Source organism: Delphinapterus leucas, chromosome 13 (genome assembly GCF_059928025.1).
Source record: "Delphinapterus leucas isolate spDelLeu-1000000601 "Yukka" chromosome 13, BTC_Dleu_Yukka2, whole genome shotgun sequence".
NCBI lineage: Eukaryota > Metazoa > Chordata > Mammalia > Artiodactyla > Monodontidae > Delphinapterus > Delphinapterus leucas.
This window is the reverse complement of record NC_143141.1, coordinates 25548924-25568889: the sequence shown is the minus strand read 5'-3', so window position 1 is coordinate 25568889 and position 19966 is coordinate 25548924. Positions and strand designations below refer to the sequence as shown.

General features: G+C 40.9%; 1 long non-coding RNA gene across 2 annotated transcripts; it reads left to right on the top strand.

The window, feature by feature from the left end:
* Nucleotides 1-1599: 1599 nt before the first annotated feature.
* LOC149747704 (uncharacterized) lies at nucleotides 1600-19748 on the top strand. Of its 2 annotated transcripts, none has more exons than XR_016395373.1 (3): nucleotides 1600-3258; nucleotides 4380-4449; nucleotides 12270-19748. It is a non-coding gene; the product is annotated as an uncharacterized LOC149747704 (long non-coding RNA). The 2 variants fall into 2 exon arrangements; XR_016395374.1 differs by lacking the exon at nucleotides 12270-19748 and adding an exon at nucleotides 9184-10627.
* Nucleotides 19749-19966: the final 218 nt, after the last annotated feature.

The following is a 19966-nucleotide window of genomic DNA, read 5'->3' as shown; positions in this document are numbered from 1 at the left end:
CTCCCCCCTCCCCCCTCCCCAAGCCAGTGGCCCATGTGGGCTCTGGAAAGACACGAAACTTCAATGGCTGCCGCAAGCGGCGCCTCCCTCCGCGTCAAGTTAGTTCTAGCTCCGGAACTCCAGCCTGACCCGCGCACTTCTATGGAAGTTTCTCCATCGGCTGTCCGCGGGCTCTTGCCTTTCCCGCTGCGGGGACGAGCCCATATTTGAAAGCAGACCTCCAAGCTGCTTCCAGCATCCATCCTCTCCTTCCTGTCCCATCACCTGCTCTGAGCCCTTTTTTTGTTGTTTGTTTTTTTGTTTGTTTGTTTTTTTGGTTTTTGTTTTGTTTTGGCCGTGCTGCAGAGCATATCTTAGTTCCTCCCAGGAGGGATGGAAACCAGTGTCCCCTGCAGTGGAAGCTTGGAGTCTCAACCACTGGACCGCCGGGAAGTCCCTGAGCCTATATTAAGCTACAGGAAATAATACTTACTTTGTTAAATTTGATCGACTTTTTTTTCCTCCAACTGGAGAATTTAAAACCTAAAACATAATTTCGAAGGATTGTTCATTTTGATCCGAAGGAGAGCAGCTGAGGTCTTTGGCCTTACTCATTCAGAGTTGGGGTTTTCTTTCTTAAATTGAACACCTACTTTATTTAAGAGCCTGATAGGTGCTGAGCTGGGCTCTGGGAACTTAGAAAAGAACCAATAGGGCATGTCGCTCCTAGACAATCGTCATATGTAACTAGTGCGGGCAGAGAAGAGGTCCAGGGATTCTGTGGTCTCTTAAGGGATAGGGCAAGGACTGGAAGAGCTTCCCACAGAGTAAAAACGGCGTGCACAGAGCCAAGGAGGAATGGGAAAGCCGCATCAGGAGGCGGTCTAGCAGAGAACACAGCCAGGATGGGGAGTGATGGTGGGTGAACATGGAGAATGTTGACCAGTCTGCCGAGAAAGGACAGGAGCTGTAGAGAACAGCGGGGTGGAGTTGACGAGAAATAGTGACCAAGAGCTGATAGGGTGCAGATGAGTGGATGAAGGAAAGAGGTAATTTCCAGGCCTCTGGCTGGAGTACCTACTGAGTGACCAGTGGATAACCAGAATCCAGAGCATCTTCTGGAGATGCTATTCCAAGTGTGGTCTGGGGACTGACAGTATTTTTTTTTTTTTTTTTTTTTTTGCAGTACGCGGGCCTCTCACTGTTGTGGCCTCTCCCGTTGCGGAGCACGGGCTCCGGATGCGCAGGCTCAGCGGCCACGGCTCACGGGCCCAGCCGCTCCGCGGCATGTGGGATCTTCCCGGATCGGGGCACGAACCCGTGTCCCCTGCATCGGCAGGCGGACTCAACCACTGTGCCACCAGGGAAGCCCGGGACTGGCAGTATTAACATGAACTGGGAGCTTGTTAGAAGTGGGAACTTTCCAGCCCCACTTAACCTACTGAATCAGAATCTGAATTTTAACAAGATCCCCAGATAATTCAAATGTGCATTAGAGTTTTGGAAGCACTGATCTCTAGACCACTGTGTATTAGAATGACTGGATATTAGACTGTGGAGCCCTGACCATACTTTAGAAACACGTGGAGAGCTTTAAAAACCAATATGAGTGGGCTTCCCTGGTGGCACAGTGGTTGAGAGTCCGCCTGCCGATGCAGGGGACATGGGTTCGTGCCCCGGTCTGGGAAGATCCCACATGCCGCGGAGCGGCTAGGCCCGTGAGCCATGGCCGCTGAGCCTGTGCGTCCAGAGCCTGTGCTCCGCAATGGGAGAGGCCACAACAGTGAGAGGCCCGCGTACCACAAAAAAGAAAAAAAAAAAAACCCAATATGAGGCCCCTGGTCCCACAAATGCATATTTAATTGGTCTGGGGTAGGGCTCCAAAATCAGTATTCTCAACATGATGTTCAGATGATCTAATGCAATTAGAGTTAAGAACCACTGTTCTAGGCTTATTCAAATGCTATTTCATTTAACCTTAAAATGCACCTCTTCAGAAAGAAAAAGAACACCTATGTGTAAGTGAAAATGTAAAGACTAGTTATCTCCCTCTCATACAGAGGCAAGTGGTCTGCTGGAAAGGGCCCTTTATTCCTAAACTAATCAGAACCAGATTCTAGCCTCAGATGGCCACTAAAGTACTGTCTGAACTTGGGGCAAGTACTCCCCTCTCAGGCCTCAGTTTTCTTATCTGTAAAATGCACACATGACCAACTCCAGATTTCACCCACAAGGTGCCATGATCAGAGCTCCTCCTAACTCTCTAGCTTTATCAGAAGGCAGATGGAAAAGTGATACTGAGAAGTGGGTTTTCCTGGTGTAACACTATTCGTACCAGCCTGGTGCAACTGCCACGCATAAACACCAGAGATCAGAGAATTGTGTGCTGAGCAAGGGCAACACACATAAGTGATGCTCAGTAAATGTGTACTAAGTATATAAATAAATACATGAATGAATAAATAACAGTCGGTGGCATAGACTTTCCATGGATTGGCCCTAACCCAGAACATATTCACTTGCTTCCTAATCTAGAGGAAGGAGTCTGAAATTTGGAAGCACTCTGACCCATGAACCTAGCTTTGGATTTAAAACTACTACTATTAATAACTACTAACATTTGTTGAATGCCTAGTACACACCAGGCACTGGGCTGAATGCTCTGCTTAGGATAACCTCAATTCATTATAATGAAGAAGATACTGTTGAACCTCTGCTGTCCAACTGGTTTCAGGAATCACAGATATAACAGGATGAGAGCTGCCATCTAGGACAGCCTCTGCCTCTGGTTCTGCAACTGGGCATAAGTGGCCAGAGAGCCCTCTTGGGGGTCTTTGGGGTCACTCTCCAGAGAGATCAACCTGAGGGAAGGGCTTTGGAGTGACTGCTCCAGGGTCCTATAGAAACCAGTGCTCCCAGAAGCTATCTCAGGAGACCTGTGGACTATGGTTAAGCCTTGGACAGGAACTCTTCAACGCTACCCACTTCATGGTTGCATGTGTGTGCATTTACTGCCTTACTTACTTATAAGAGCCAAACCCGGCACCAGTCCTTTTCACATATATTTCTCTTAACCCTCACAGCATCCTGACATGTTAAGTACTCTTGTTTTCATTTTTTATAGATGAGAAAACTGAGATGTCATGAAGTGAAAATCTGTTTGTCCCTGCAATCCAAGTTTCTCAAGTGGTACACTTTGCTACCACCACTGTCTGCATGTACCACCACCGTTTTGCCGCCACCCTGCCACTTTGATAGAAAGGAGAGTCCTCATTTCAGGTCCCATTCACTTATTACAGTTACACATCATCAAAACTCTCTGTGACCCATTTTCCCACCTGTAAAATAAGTTGTCCTTGATTGCCCTTTTAATAAGACACTATGTGTGCTTTGATCCTCCATAGCCTGAGATGGGATGACAAGAGATAAACCATAGACTGTTACGAGAAACCAAATGTATGGGGGAGATTTATCCCAAAATGAGAGGGGCCAGTACTTCACTAATACCACAACTATCATAAAAGAGGGAATCCTCTATTTTCCATCTCTAGGGGGATATAACTAAAGCATAGCATTACATAGCATTTCAGACTTTAGATCAGATGTAAGGAGGAGCATTAAGTCCCTCTGCTAGACCGTGGCAGATGCTCAGGGGCTATCTTGTGAAGTTTTCCCTGGTTATGGGAGAGCTGGCTGCCCTTACGGCTGAAGTGGATAGGAACACAATCTGGGATTGAGATCCACAGGATGAGCCAGGCAGGAACAGAGGCAGGAGGGAGTCTATGTGCACAGGAACAGCCTCAGCTCCAGTTATAGGCAGGGGTGGGGAATTAGAAGTGGAAGAGTGTTCATCCCAGGAAACCAGGATATGAAGTAACTACTTCATGCCTGGGTCCAGGCCCAGGGCTGTGAACTAAGCTCTCAGTGTAAGCATTCTTGGTGATGTGTCAGCAGGCTTGGGCCTCCCTGCACAGTGTGCAGGGCTCCCAAGGCGCTGGTGGTAAGAGCAGGGCTCCACCATCCTGCACACTGGTGTCCTGGCCAGCAGCAGGACCTCTGACTCATGGAAGAGGTCTAGTCCCCAGAGCCCCTTCATTTAACACAAAAGAGAAGTGGTAGTTTTAACCCTCAGTGGCATTTCTTCAGCAGCACTAATGTCATGATGCTGGGATTTGGTAGGAGAATCCCTAAGTCCACATCATTGCTGAACCCTATCGATCAACTTTGACAAGTACCCCAGACACATTTCTGCTGCTTCCACTTCCTAAACTCCCATTTGTGTTTGCATGACAGCAATTTGATGATTTTACACAAAGCTCATTGCGGTGAATTTTTACTGGTACTGGTTTTTGCCTCAAACAAAAATATGACCCCAAACTTTGGTTATTTCCATTTTACAGATGAGGAAACTAAGGCACAGCACCCAAAAGGGGGACAACAAAACAAAACTGATCTACCAACTCAACTAAGGTAAGACCTTCAGGCCCCTGTGGTTTTGCCCCAAAATTATGAGCCACTTAAGGTACTACACAATTCCTGCAGTGGAATATGTCCAGATATGTCCTCACCCAAAATCATATGGCCCTGTGTAGCCTGTTTATCAATGCAGTTCAGTTTAACTGCCATTTCCTGGAGACCACCTGCCCTTCACAAGGAATTGTCCTAGACATTGTAGGTGACCTTACTGCACGTTACACTCAATCCTAACCTGGGGAATATTTTGAAATTACAAGCTGGGCTCTAGACCAGATCAATTGAATCATAATCTCTAGGTGTGGAGCCCATTTTTTTTAACCTCTGCAGATAATTAAAATGTACAGTCAGGATTAAGAACCACTTCCGTAGGAAATGCAGAGACGAAGCCTAGGTCCTAACAGATAAGGAGTTTGCACAGTAAGTGAGGCGCTCAGTTTAGTAATGGATGATCACCAAAAGTCATCAGGAAAAGGAAAATATCAAAATCTCTCTCTTGACCAAAGCATGTTAAGATAATACCAAACTAACAAAAATCCCTGGATTTATCTCAGCCTTGAGCGGGTAATGTCATCATCACATGGTCAAGAGTAGGAAATCTGGTTCTGTCTCAAGAAAGTACAAATGATTGAAACCAGAATTCTTGTCCCTTCTCTTATAGCACTGCTTTTAAAAGAAACATTCAAACATCAAGCACTTATGAATTCCAGAAGTAGTAAATGATCTCTAGGAGCTCAGAGCAAGGCAGTCATGTAAACCAAATAATGAAAGACAAAGGAAATTGCCTCATGGCCTGATGAGAGGCTAATGGATGCGCAGACAGAGACATCAATGTGTCACCATTAATGATGTCACTTTAGGAAAATCAGGAGGCTGAGTTTTTTTTAAAATGTTCTATCTTACAGTCATTTCATATTTATTCATCTTAACAAAAGTGAGCCTGAAAATATTGTTTAAAATATTAGGGGAAGCAGGACAATTTTTCTCTCTCTTTGCTTCTTTGTTTCTTCCTTCCTTTCATTAACCACGTGGCATTTAAATTCATTCACTTCACAACTACCTGCTGAAATGACACTAGTTGTATGATAGTATTAGCTACTAACACCTCCTAGACACCAAAGGTTGAAGAATGCAGCACCATACATTTACAGCCAGACCTTTCACCAACTTTTTACAAGGTCTAATGGATGCCTTTAATCACCAAATAAATCAGGATTGACGGTTATGCTCTCCTTAGTTTCCAGAGGTAGATAATAAAATTAACGTTCCCAGGCCTTCTCTTCCTTTTCAAAAAGTGAAGTTTTGCCTGTACAGAGGAATATAAGGGGGTGCTGGACACACTAGTCAAAAAAATTTTTAATAAAACCAGAAAGCACAGGGAACTTGAGCCACACAGCTGAGCACCACCCCCGCAACTGGCCCCCCAGTGTTCTAATCACCTCCCCCACCTTTCTTAAAATGTTATGTGTCCAAAAGGGATGAAATAATGAGGAAAAAGCATCAACTAAGCATGTCTTTATTCTATTGCGAAGTGGAAGCTTACCTCTCATTGAATTAATTCCTCATGGGCCCAGTGAGAAGAGTAGAAATCTAAATCCTTTTGGCTCAACCACTTTACCTTGCTTGAGGCAACAGAGTAGAAATCAAAATATTTCTCTCGCTAGTTTCTGCTGCCCAATACAACATTACCTGTGATTAGTGATAGGTTTTTTTTCTTTAAATTGAGGTAAAGTTGTTTTGTGATGTTGTGTTGATTTCTACTGTACAGCAAAGTAGAGTCCCCTGTGCTATCCAGCAGGTTCTCATTAGTTATCTATTATATATATATATTAGTGTATATATGTCAATCCTAGAGTGAAGTAAGTCAGACAGAGAAAAACAAATATCATATATTAATACATATATGTGGAATCTAGAAAAATGGTACAGATGAACCAGTTTGCCAGGCAGAAATAATGATAGGTTTTGAATCAAAACATATTCACCAGTTAAACCATAAACATAGCTGAGTGTAAATTTTGCTTCTTTTATTCCCTCTGTTTTCCATAGGGAGATTCTCATCCTTTTGCTGAAACCTCCCTTACTTTTTTCATCTTGGTTAACAAGGTTAAATAAGTATGAGTATAACTTTACTAAATCATTCATACAAAACACTCTCTTTCTAACCTACAGGAAGTCGCTGTAAAACTGAGAGGTTTTAATTATAAGAAATGAGACAATGGAATCATGAAACATGCCTAGTAAAGTTGCTAATAGTTGTGCTTTAAGAAAAAGCAAGTTATGTCTCTATCCACAACTTATATGACCCTAAACAATTGTCTATAATATAAATGTCTTTTTTACATTGAAGATACCATTGACTCATTATAAAATTAAGACATTCTGCTATAAGTAATTTTAGTCCCACAACCTATTAAAAAGTACACTTCATATGTAGCAAACTACTAAAAGTCATTTTTAGAGGAATAAAAAACAGTAGAGCTCAAAATAAAGTATAAAATTTGTGTTACAGTAGCTCAATCTAACAGCATAACTGAACTAAACTCTGAGCCTTATTCAGTACTCCTTTACGAGACTGCCTACAACTCTTCCAAATTCCTCAAAGACTTGTCTCCTGTAACTCTGTGAAAGGTGTGAGCTTGAGAAATTAGTAGAGTGATTTGGTCTGAAAGATAAATAGGCAAACACAGGACAGATGACAAAACATACCAAACTATACATTTCTTTGAAGACTGTGCACTAACCAGAGCAGATGGTTGAGGTAACTCTGAACTTCTTAAAACCCTACAGTACATTCATTTAATCAGCTCTCTGATTCATAAATTTCATAGTAGCAAGTTCTGGAACATGGTGTCCTTATGCACAGGTGTGCTAGATCTAATCAAACCAAATGGATGACACTCTGTTCATTACCCCAGTGCCCAAATTGGAGTGATTTCCATTCTTAAACTGATGCCGGTATCCAGCAACCAGTCAGCCTCCTGTGTCTGGACACAGCTAATGGAGTTGAGGGACCTACTTTGGATGTAAACAAGGAGTCTAAGATTATGGTCCTAACAAAAGAAGAGATAATAAATGAAAAGCTGATTCATTTGTTTCAACAGAAGGTCCATACTAGGAATCCTTTAAATTAGCAAGTTTGATTAATGCATTTAAAATATGACCCATTTGATTTATGTTTAAATGGTTTACTATACTTCTCAGAAACACAGAGTTTAGTTGTACTGAGATGTGCAGAGTAACAGCTTCCACACAGATGTATGACCTCAACCCCTTGGGCACATGGGAGGTTTGGTCAGTCAGGGGGTTCTTCTCTGTGCTTCAAGCCTCTGCTTGCCAGACTTCCTTCCCTGTTCTAATTTCTCTTCCCTCATCTCTGATCTTCCCATTCCCTCCTTCCCCTAAATCTTGAAGATGCTTAAGCCCTCCTCATCATTTGAAATACATAAATAAATCACCCATTTATAGATATTTTTCCATATCTTTATTTCTTTTCCAAATTTCTCAAACAAATGGGTGTATTTATTATCAATTTCTCAACCTCCATTCAGTTGTCAACTCACTGTAGTCTGGTTTCTGACCCCCAACACACCACTGAAATTGCCCTCATTCGAGTCAAAAATAGCCTACAAATTTCAAAATCCAGTGGCTGTCCCTGAGCTTGTGTTGGTACCTCTCTGCAGTATTGTCCACCGTTGGCTACTTTCTTCTTCACAAACTCTTCTCCCTTCACTTCTGCACTTTCCCATCTCCTAGATTCCTTCCTACCTTTGTGGTCATTCCTCCTTTGTGACCTTCCTTAACTGGCTTTAATTCATAATAAATGCACATATTCACATTACTAGCATCGTTTGGGGGTTGCCCACCTCTTACAGGATAAAGTCTAGACTTCTTAGCATGGGATTCAAAGTCCTTCAGGGTCAGCCTCCACCCATTCTATAACAATCTATCATGCTTCGGCTGTATCAACCTCTTTACCGTCTCCCAAACATGTCATGCTATTTCACACTTCTGTACCTTTGTACAGAATGTTCTCAACTCCACCCCCATCCTCCACTGAGGAATTCCAGCTCATCTTTTAAGACTCAGAATAAAGATGAGCAATTCTGGAAACACTTCCTTGCCTCCAAATAGAGGCAGTGCTTCCTCCTGATTCCCTGGCATCTGTGACATGTCTTCATTGTGAACTCTGCAATGTGTTTCTTCACCCGTGAGGGCAACAGGTGCTTGTTCATCTCTTTGTCTCCAGAGTTTTCACAGTGCCTAGCACCTAGTATGTGCTACTACATGATTAGGATGCAAGAACTATCACACTTCTCTTATTTCTCTAAATTGAATTTAATTTTCCCTGAGCGCTTTACTCCCTCCATAGGGAAATTTAATCTCAGTCATTATTAGGTACTTCCCAGAGTCAGGGGTAGGTCCCTGGTGACTTGTACCATACAGAACATGCAAAGAGGGGCCTCTTCTCTCTATACTGATTACCACATCCAGGCTTATTTTCCAAGCCTGCATGGAACAAGGAGACAGGTACTTCTGAGGCCTCGGACATGAGATTTTTTTCACAGGGGTTCTCAAGGCCACAGCCTCTAATGTTTAGTTGTTTCTACTCTACCCCTCTCCCCTCCTGCCCTTCAGCAGCCCTTGTTGTGAGTGCTGTGGGAAAGCAGGGTCCAGATATTCATACTTGATGAACACCCTCTGTAATCTTGTTCTTTCTTTCCTTTACAGGGACTTCCTTAGCTTCCAGTCAGGATGTGTACCCTCAGAAACCCAAAGCTCCCACTCCAGCCCCAGCGCAATTCCCCTCAATCAGCATAGGTGACCAAAGCAAAACCAAAAAACATGGGCTTCTTCTTCTACTAGAAAGTCTGTTTTCAACCAGCAACAAAAAAGCCCCCAAAGACAAGGGTCTTCCTACCCTCTTGAGGCAGAGGAGAGAAGAGCACTGACAACAAAGAGAAGAAGACACGAAAACGTTTCTCAATAAATTATCATGCCACATAACACTTAATGAATTTGTTCAATTAATTAAAAGCAGAAACGTCCATGAAAAAAACATGAATGAAATTGCTCTCCCAAAGAAAGACAGAAAGACACCTCCACTTAGCAGGCCTCCTCACTTAGCCTAAGCCTCTTCATTGCTTCCCTGGGGATGGAGGCCTAAAATCTCTGGACCCCCCCATCTATGGCACAGGGACACCACTCACATGGCTGAGTTAATTTAAGCTGCTGACTTGGATTGCTGACATGGGCATTTGTAACAGCTGTATTAACCCACTTTCTCTCATGGTTGATTTTAATCTCTTTAAATTTTGCCCAGCCAGTGAGGAAGCTGAAAGCATAGTTGAGAGGGGATGGGAGATAGAAGTTGCAGGTCATAAGCTGAGTGGTGGTTAAATCCTATGGAAGGAAGCAAACACGTGTATAATCCTTTCAGGAAAACAAGTATTACTGGAGAGGAGAAAGCTGCCAATGTAACTTTGTTCTAAGAATAAATAGCACATTTTTTTCCTCAGTGTTTGCTTTTCTCTCTTTGATCCCCTTGAAGCCCTCTGGAACTGCTGACCCAGAAATTTTTCTCCCCTCTGAGGCTGGAGAGAAGGAGCCACAAACCCTCTCTTGAGATTCCTCAAATGGAGACATAAATAGGGGCTCCCAGGCAATGCTGGAGCCAAGAGGCCTATGCAAGCCTAGGATCCAGACATTTTAGTGAAGTTTAATCACCACAAATATGCCACTGTGTTTCCAAACATGCTGTCATGATACCGAGAAGCTGTTTAAAAGGGAATAATAATGGAAAGGGTCTATGACCAAGGCCACTGAGAGTCATGGGAGTTTGAAAAACAAAAAGAAAAAGCAGATCTCAAGTGGGTTAATGTTTAGCTTTAGTCCTAGGCAGTAGTAAATGTCTGCACGCAGATAAGCTGACTAGAGCACACCCTCACCATGGGAGTTTATGATTCAAATACTCTAGAAACCACAGTCCCTAGTTACATAGTTTTCCCCTTTTTTCCCAGACAGCTTCATTTCAAGGGGGTTGTAGGCAGGATGTTACCAGTGAAAGATGAGGGCCTTGGCCTCAAATAGATCTGCATTCAGTTCTGGTTTTTCTACTTACTGGTTGTAAAATAAAGCAAATTAAGTACTTGGTTTCCTTGTCAGATGGGAATAATAATACTTATAGAATGGTCATCAAAAATATATGAAATGATATATGTAAACTTAGCATTGTGGTTGGCTCTAAGTGTTCAATAAATACCAATTCCCTTCCATCACTCCTCCCCACAATATAACATTCAAATCAGAAAATACTTACTAGGCACTGATCAACGCTCAAAGCCAAGACATGTAAATCCCACTCAGTGGGAAACTATATACAAAATGAGTATTCAGATCTGGAAAGTGTCAAGTAACAGGTACACTCAGCCTTCCACATCCACAAGTTCCATATCTGCGGATTCAACCAACTGCAGATTGAAAATACTAAAAAAAAAAAAAAATCCACAATGTTCCAAAAAGCAAAACCTGAATTTGCTGCACACTCCAGCAACTATTTACATAGCATTTACATTCTATTAGGTATTATAAGTAATCTAGAGATTACACAGGAGACTATGTAATGGTCATATGCAAATACTATGCCATTTTATATAAGGGACTTGAGCCTCCAAAGATTTTGGTATCTGTGAGGGGAACCAGTCCCCTGCAGATACCAATGGATGGTTGTATGGTCATAAAACTTCACAGCAGACACTGATCAATGTCCAATCCTGACAGTCAGTCCTAGGATCCCCCAGAGGGTAGAGGTATCTGAGGGAAAACTTTATGAAGAGGGATAGGCTTGCTCTAGACAGAGAGGTAAGAAAGAATCAGACATATTTTGGAAAGCTCATAGACTTACCTTGCTTCATAGGATCTTCTTGAGTGATTTTGGGAGGTATTTGGAATGGAAATTGGGAAATGTGGTAGCTTAAATATGAGGGCAAATTCTTTGTCTCTATCCCTATCTAAGGGAGACTTTGCTACTCCTAATTTTGAGTCTGGGCTGGTTCTGTGACTGATTAACAAACAGAATGTAGCAGAAATAATGCCATGCCAGTTCTGGGCCTAGCCTTTAAGAGAATAAGTGGTTTTCACTTCCTGCTTCTTGGAACTTTTGCTTTTGAGACGCTGACTCTTTGAATCCAGCCACCATGCTGTGAGAAGTTCAAGTCATATGGAAAAGCCATTTGTAGGCTTTTTGATCAAAGCCCCAACTGAGCTCCCAGCCAACAGACAATATTAAGAACAGCCAAGTGAATGAGCCATCTTGCATATCCCAACCCAAAAAAGCCCCCAGATGACTGCAGTCAATACCACATGGAACAGGTCTACTCAACTGATCCCAGTCAACTCACAGAACTGCAAGAGATAATAAAATGGTCTTGTTGTTAAATACAAATTTTAGAAGTGGTATGTTATACAATAATAGATATTCAAAACAGGAAGGGACTCGAGGGAGGCATTGAATGATAAACACTAAAGCTCACACTTTATCATTATCCTCATGATTATCACCATCATCATCATAGAAACCATTAGTAAATGATCACTATGTGCCAGACACTACGTTGTAAATTTTTAATATACTTTTAAAATTTAACCTGTTTATAAACTTGTGTGGTAGGTACTATTATTCTTACTTAATAGTCAGAAAACTAAAATTTAGAAATCTTTAGAAATTTGCTCAAGATTATACAGCCAGAAAATAGTAGAGGTGGGATTCAACCGGTTACATTCTGACAGCTCTCAAACCTGCCATCTTCTTTCTGCAGGAAGAATAAGCAGTGGACATGCTGAGAACCCTGGGAGATGCAAACAACTCTTCCAGCTGGGAATTGGCAACCAGTTTGAAAAACACAAGATGGCTTGACTTAAATAATTCCAGGCAAGAAAATGACAATGGACCTGACTCACACTGCACAGGGACTGTATAGGTACATAAGACAAATTGAGAAGAATTAAAATGAAAAGTTTTTTTCATAAGCTTTTGTTCAGGAAAATGGAAGCCACTTGTATTAGTTATCTATTTCTGCATAATCACCTTCCCCCAAAAAACTTAGTTGCTTATAATAACAATAATCAATTATTATCTGTATCCATGGGCCAGGAATTTGCACGTGGCTCAACTGGGAAATACTAACTTGCTGTGTCTCATGAGGTTGACTGGGGTTTAAGTCATCTGAAGACTTGCTTGGAACTAGAGGGTCCATTCAAAGCAACTCACTCGCATGGCTGACAGGTTGGTGCTGGTTTTTAGTAGAAGACCTCAGCTCCTCATCAAGTGGGCCTCTCCACAGGGCTGTTTGAGTCTCCTTATGAATTGAAAACTGGCTTCTCCCAGAGCAAACTTTCCAAAGGTCAAGATGCAAGCCACAACACCTTTTCTGACCTAGCTTCAGAAGTCACACACCAGCCCTTCCACCTGATTCTATGGGTTACACAGAGCCATCCCTGATTCAGTCTGGAAGGGAGGTTCACAAGCAATCTTTGGGGGCCATCTTGGAGGCTGACTACCACACTCCTTGATCTACTCCAAGTACTAAAGTTTTAAAATGGGATATTTGAGGGCTTTGTATCTGTTTGCAGGACTAGGGAGCAAAGGTCAAGCAGGCTATTTGTGACGATCTCAGCCTGCATCACCATCATAAGAGGTTCTAAAGAGCTTACTTGGACACTGCTTCAAATATCAGAAAACTTTGAGAAATTCCTACCATGCATCTTAGCCAGAAACTATGCAGTGAGAGATTCTCTAGAGGCTACTGCTGGCTGTCTCAACTGCCTACAGTATAGTACCCAAGAAGTTCATTCAGAAGAATACCCTGAAGTTGCTAAGAGCCTCACATCTGCTTCCAGAGAGTGTGGCCCTTCCTACTCCTCTGCCTTCCAATCTTATGCAAGTGCCTCGCATTGACTGATGCTACCCTGGAATCATAAGGAAAAGGGAATTCTGGGGAATGTCATTTCTAGCTTCTCCTTCTTAATGCAGGGAAGCAGGTTGTAGTATTGCTGAGCTGACCACAGATAATCCAGCTGAGACTTTGGGAAGTTTTCAATCAACGAAACACACATAGTTCTGTTTCAAGCATTTTGGCTTGAAATTCTCCCATCTTTCCCAAAGATAGTAAAAAACAGTTAAAAAAATTTTTAAGTAACATAAAGTATGCTCACAAACAAGATAAACATTTCTGTGAACAAGATAGTAATGAACAGGAGCGGAAGCCATGAATCTATGGATCCAAAAATTGGCAAAGAGGGTTAGAATTCTACTCCTTTAGACATGTTATGGACTGCATGTTTATGTCCCCCAAAACTCATATGTTGAAGCCCTAATCACCAATGTGATGGCATTAGGAGGTAGAACCTTTGGGAGGTAATTAGGTTTAGATAAGACCATGAGGGTGGAGTCCTCATAATGAGACTAGTGTCCTTACAAGAAGAGAAAGAAAGAACAGAATTCACTCACCAAGAGCACACAAAGAGGTCAAGATGTAGCCAAGATAATTCTGAAACGAAGAACCTACTCCACAAGCTATATAGGTTTACTGAAAAGTAAGACAGCAAAAACAAATTACTAAGATAATAACAGCCTATAAATGGACAAATAGACCAATGGGATAGAATAAAGAGCCCAGAAATAGACCCAAGTATAAATGAGTCCTTGGTATAAAGTAGAGGGGGCATCATAAATCATTGGGGGAAAGATGGGCTATTTAATAAGTGGAACTGAGACAACTTGATTTCCATATGGAAATTTCCAAATCTGGAAAATACCATTGAATATCCACCTAACACCATTAAAAAAATAAATTCCAGATTGATTGAAAAAGTAACAGTATCTAAAGTGGTAATGAAAGTAGAGCATTTAGCATCAAACCTGCACATACCACTTGCTCAGTGAAAAGTAGTGATGACGATAATGATAATGATTATGATGATGATGGTGATGGTGGTGATTTTTAAGCATTGAGGGAGAATGCAATGATCATTAGGGACTGTGAAATATTTATTAATAGTTGTTCCAGACTAATTTCATGTACTATTTAATTTGGGTTATTAAGCTGATAAACCAAGGAAATACCATTAACCCTAATCTGTCTTCAGTTTCTTAAGCAGAGTCTTTGATTATATCATAATGTTTGGCAGAGTCTTTCATTATATCACAATGTTTGTATTCAAAATAATATCATGTTATCTATGACGAGGAATCTTTTGTCTGTGAGCAATCATACCAAGCCCCTAAATTTGGGTCAGTCTTGAGGGTAGCCGGAGTGTTTATGATCAAAGTGCTGCTTTGTTTATTGATGGTTTGTATCAATTCATAATAAAGATATTTATACGTTTAACCCTCCAAAGAATTGAGATCATCTTGACAGATTGGGAAATCCGTATTTTGTTGAAGATAATAACTGTATGACTTTCATTATCACCCGCCCCCTTAGGAGAACATTTTACTTTGACTTAATCTCTCCCTGAGAGAAATTAAATACCAAGGAATAAGATTTTATTAGGTAAGGCTGAGCTTTGGAGAACCACAGCCATTGTAACATAGAGATTTTTTTTCACTGTTTACTCCCATGGAGAATGCATGGGTTAAGACTAGGGTAAATAATCCATGCATTTTATTTCATTTGAATAGGGAATATTCAAATTCTATTATTTATGTCATAAGCATTTCCTCATATTAAAACCAAATTTTTATTTGGTATTAACAATTTATTTGAATAGACATTCAGTCAAGAAAGATACAGCTGCCAAAGGATGTATGAGAATCATGGGCTGTGTCAAAAGCCAAGTGTTGAAGATGGAATGTACTTTGTGTTGGTGAGACATTTTAAAAAATTTATTAATTTATTATTTATTTTTGGCTGCATTGGGTCTTTGTTTCTTTGCCCCTTGGAGGGAGGGTGGTGCTGGGAGGCTACTTTTACATTGCGGTTGCGCGGGCTTCTCATTGCGGTGGCTTCTCTTGTTGCGGAGCACGGGCTTTAGGCGCGCGAGCTTCAGTAGTTGTGGCTCCTGTGGTCTAGAGCGCAGGCTCAGTAGTTGTGGCACACAGGCTTAGTTGCTCCGCCGCATTTGGGATCTTCTCAGACCAGGGCTTGAACCCATGTCCCCTGCAGTGGCAGGCGGATTCTTAACCACTGTGCCACCAGGGAAGCCCTTGGTGAGACTTCTTGAGTATTGATCCAGTTCTAGACAGCAAATGACCAGTGAAGTTCTGACAAGCTACAAACAGTCAGAGCTATGAAACCTTGCCAAATATCATATAAGGAACCAGATCATAGAAGGAAAACTCAAGGGGCTCTTAATGACTAGACTGAAGAAAAAAAAAATGTGTAAGGAACATGATAATATATTCAAATATTTAAAGGAGGAAAACTAAGACTCAAGAATCCCACCCACAACAAGGTTGTCATTTATGACTCAGTAAGAGGAAGACATTGTGAGCTAAGCAAGGATCCAGAAAACACATAACTCAGCTCCCTTTCTGAATAAGCTACTGTCACCGTTTTCTAAAATTTGAACCCTAAAAACAATATGGTATCCTGGATTGTGTCCTAGAACAGAAAAAAGACATGAGTGAAAAATGGGGAAATACTGAAAAAGTCTATATTTTAGTTAATGTATGGCACCTATGTCAATTTCTTAGTTTTGTTAAATGTACCATGGTTATGTAAGAGGTTTATTCAGATTTCCTTGTTTTTCTCCTTTAAACATTTGAAATTTATGTTGGAGAGACTTCTGGAATTTTGAGTCTAGTTCTAGGCAGCAAACTACCAACCTAAGAAAATAATTTTAAAAATCCATATGCACAAAGATGTTCATTACATCATTATGTGCACTCATGAGCATTTGGAAACAAAATGTTCAACAATATAGGAGCTGTTAAATTATGGTACATCTCTATTATTAAATGTCTTGAAGCCATTACAAATGTTTATGAAGTTTGTATTAACATGAGGAAATGTTTATATTGTAATACGAAATTTGAAATGTGGATACAAATCTGAGTTGTAGCCCTAACTACTACACAATTTAAGTGAATAGAAAAAATTAGGAAAAAAAACCCTCTCAAAACTAATGCACATTTTCTCTGGATATTGTGGTTTCTTCTCTATTTTCTAGCTTTGTCTAATAGATGGATAATACTTTTGTAATAAAAATTCATAAAAAGATTTGAACTAGTTCCATTATATATAACAGTTTAGAAGTCAACTTCTCTTCTCACTCCTCCAGGCTTTGCCTGACTATAGAATGTTAAAGGACTGAGAATGAAAGTCTTAAAATTGCCCAGCATAAAATAAGTTATAAGGATTTTTTTAAGAACATGAACGATGGCTTAATCCATTAGAGCTGGAAAAAAATTGTCTACATGCTTCTAAGCAGTCACAAATGGCTTAGAGGCAGGAGAGCCAGCAAGATAGAAATGTGTGCCAAAGATATCTCAACTGGAGATGAGTGTTCCACATATAAAGACAGAAAACAAAGCTAGAGAGAGAGGAGTTAGAATCTGTCACAGACCCTGGACAAAAAAACCCCAAAACTTATATCTTAGTGTACACAATGTTCATAAAATAAATAAGGCAATAATCCAAGCTAAAAAGCATATACTTACAGATGACATTTATCCAGAACAAAGATTTAGGTCTCATTATCAAAAATGCTTCATGCAACCGTCAAATACAGAGCACAGGAAATCCAAGTTAGGGAGCTGAAATGCCACAGACAAAACTCTGAACACAAAGTATACAGGGATTGCATTGTGTTGTGGAGAGCTTTTGCTTGGATGAGCCAGTCAACCACTCTCCATGAGGGTCCCTCACAGAATGCCGATGAAAACAATCTCATGCAGAAAGATGAAAGAGAGTATCATCCCTTTTACATGGGAAAAAATGTAGTCTGGCCAGATGATACCAGTGCCTGTGCCCATCTAGCACAACTATCCTTGGGTATTTAGGAATCCAGAAACTGTTGCAGACACTAGTCATAAGTCAGTAACCCTCCAAAGGCACCCCGTCCAGCTGGGCATTTCATTTTTCCAATGATGGGCCACTTATATGTGTGAACTGTTTATAAATTTCATAGTCTGTTTGCTGTCTGTTGCTAGCCCCAAATTTGGGCTTTTTAGCTTTAATACCAAAGCAAATCAAAACACATTTTGATAAATGTTGTTTCTATAAAACATTTATAGGCCTGTTACTGGTCTCATTTCAATTTTGTCCCTGTTAATTATAGAACTGGTACCAAGAGCCTAAGTTGTTATCAAGCCTTTGGAATATATTCATAGTTTAGTCTAGTATGCATATCCTTTTCTCCAAAACTCCAGGATTATGACTTCTTCCCAGTGGATACAACGTACTTTTAACAGTCAAACTGTTAGAGCTAATCTTCATCATTTCTGAAGATCCTGATACTTCCATTCTAAGAACTGCTACAGAAACTTAAAGAATGACTTGTATGCACTAAAAAAGTCTGGGACTGGGACTTTCCTGGTCGTCCAGTGGTAAAGAATCCGCCCTCCAATGCAGGGTATGCAGGTTCAATCCCTGGTTGGGGAACTAAGATCCCACACGCCACAGGGTAACCAAGCCCGCGTGCCACAAATTCTGAGCTTGCTCACCTCAATGAGAGAGCCCGTGTGCCACAAACTACAGAGTCCACATGCCCTGGAGCCTGCACACCACAGCTAGAGAGAGAAAACCCACACACCACAACTAGAGAGAAGCCCAAGTCCACAATGAAAGATCCTGCATGCCTCAACAAAGATCCTGCATGCCTCAACAAAGATCCCAACTAAGACCAGATGCAGCTGAAAGAAAGAAAGAAAGAAAGAAAGAAAGAAAGAAAGAAAGAAAGAAGAAAGAAAGAAAGAAAGAGAGAAAGAAAGAAAGAAAGAAGAAAGAAAGAAAGAAAATAAAGAATTTTTAAAAAAAGAATACAGAATATTAAAAAATAAATAAATAAACTCCTGTGAGGATGAAATGAGAGAATGCATAAAAAAAAATCTGGGACTAACACAGTGAATTCATTTCCATCAAATATTTTTAATTTCCATGCATCTGTATTCTTACTGAACTCAGCGCAGTTGGAGAAAAGAAAATATGTCTAGTTTGAATCTAAATAAACTCACTTCCTTCAACAAATGAGAGGTACTCTTGACTTTTTCCCCTTGCAGTTTAAAGGTTAATGTGTTTGAATGTCATGTCATTTCACCAAGGATGAAAAATTCTCCCAGCCATTGAAAGATGGATAAATAGGGTCTCTTAGGGGTAATATTCTTTTTTCAAAATTCTGGATCCAAGAACAAAGTCCAGTAAAACTCCTCTGATTATATTAAATAACATAAACTTCTATTCTCTGTTTCAACTTATTTAAGTATCTCTCAATGTTTAGTCTTAAAGAAAATTCAGGCTTGCTCACTTTTTCTTATCATGTAAGAAAACTGATACAAACACTCATAGGAGAAAATTTCCTGCTAGAAGATTAATGAAAGCTGGGGACAACCACGTTCTCTGTTAACATAAATGTAGATGCCAGTTCTACTTTTCATTGTAATGGCCCATGAGAACTAAATTTTTCCAAGGTATTGTGTATATTGGTAAAGAGCAAAATGCAGTAGGTGTCACACCAGGATCAAATAACACACTGACTGAAACTCACTGAGATGATTAATCTTTCTGATCCTTTCCCATTCTTATAGGTCCCTTGGCTCTCATAGAGAGCCTGGGTTCCTGAAAGTGAGGGAGACAGAAAGGAAAAATTAAGAGCTGTTTGCCAAGGCCCACAATCCTGCTCAGCGGACCAGAAATCAGGAAAAAAATTACTAAAACCTGGGATACAGATAGGATTGGATTGAAGAAGAAAACCACAACCAAAATGCATACAGGCAGCTACGAAAGGTGAAGCAAAGACAAGGCACAGCCTACCAGGAGGAGTAGGTAGAGAAGGAGGGATCCAGGAATCACTAACTGGGTTAGTATCTAAGGTTCCACAGTAAGAGCCATCAGGTTTGTGGAATCCTTCCTCTCCTTCCACCTTCCCATTTTCCCACCCATTCGTCTTACTTGGACTGATCTACTTGGATCAGGCAGCAGATGACAGAGCTGTCTGTACTCAGAGATGAGCAATGAGCATGTGTGCTTGGACAGGAAAACAGACCTGCCTTGGGCAACTCACAACCCCTTGCAAGTATGAGGAGCTCTCCTGGCTAAGAGTCTATCAGAGTAACATACCTGGCAGCAATTTGCTTCTGCCTAGGCTCACTTTATGCACACTAGACTACAAGCACAGCAGCATGCAATGCCCCTCTCTCCTTCCTCTCACCTATCCTATGCAGGCTTGCAAACAAGAATGCACGCATAGTCATTAAAAGGGAAAAAAATACAAAGAATCATTCACAATCACAAATCATTAAACATTTGAGGAAAGCTAACACCATTAAAAAGAGGTGCCAGACGCAAGGAATAGA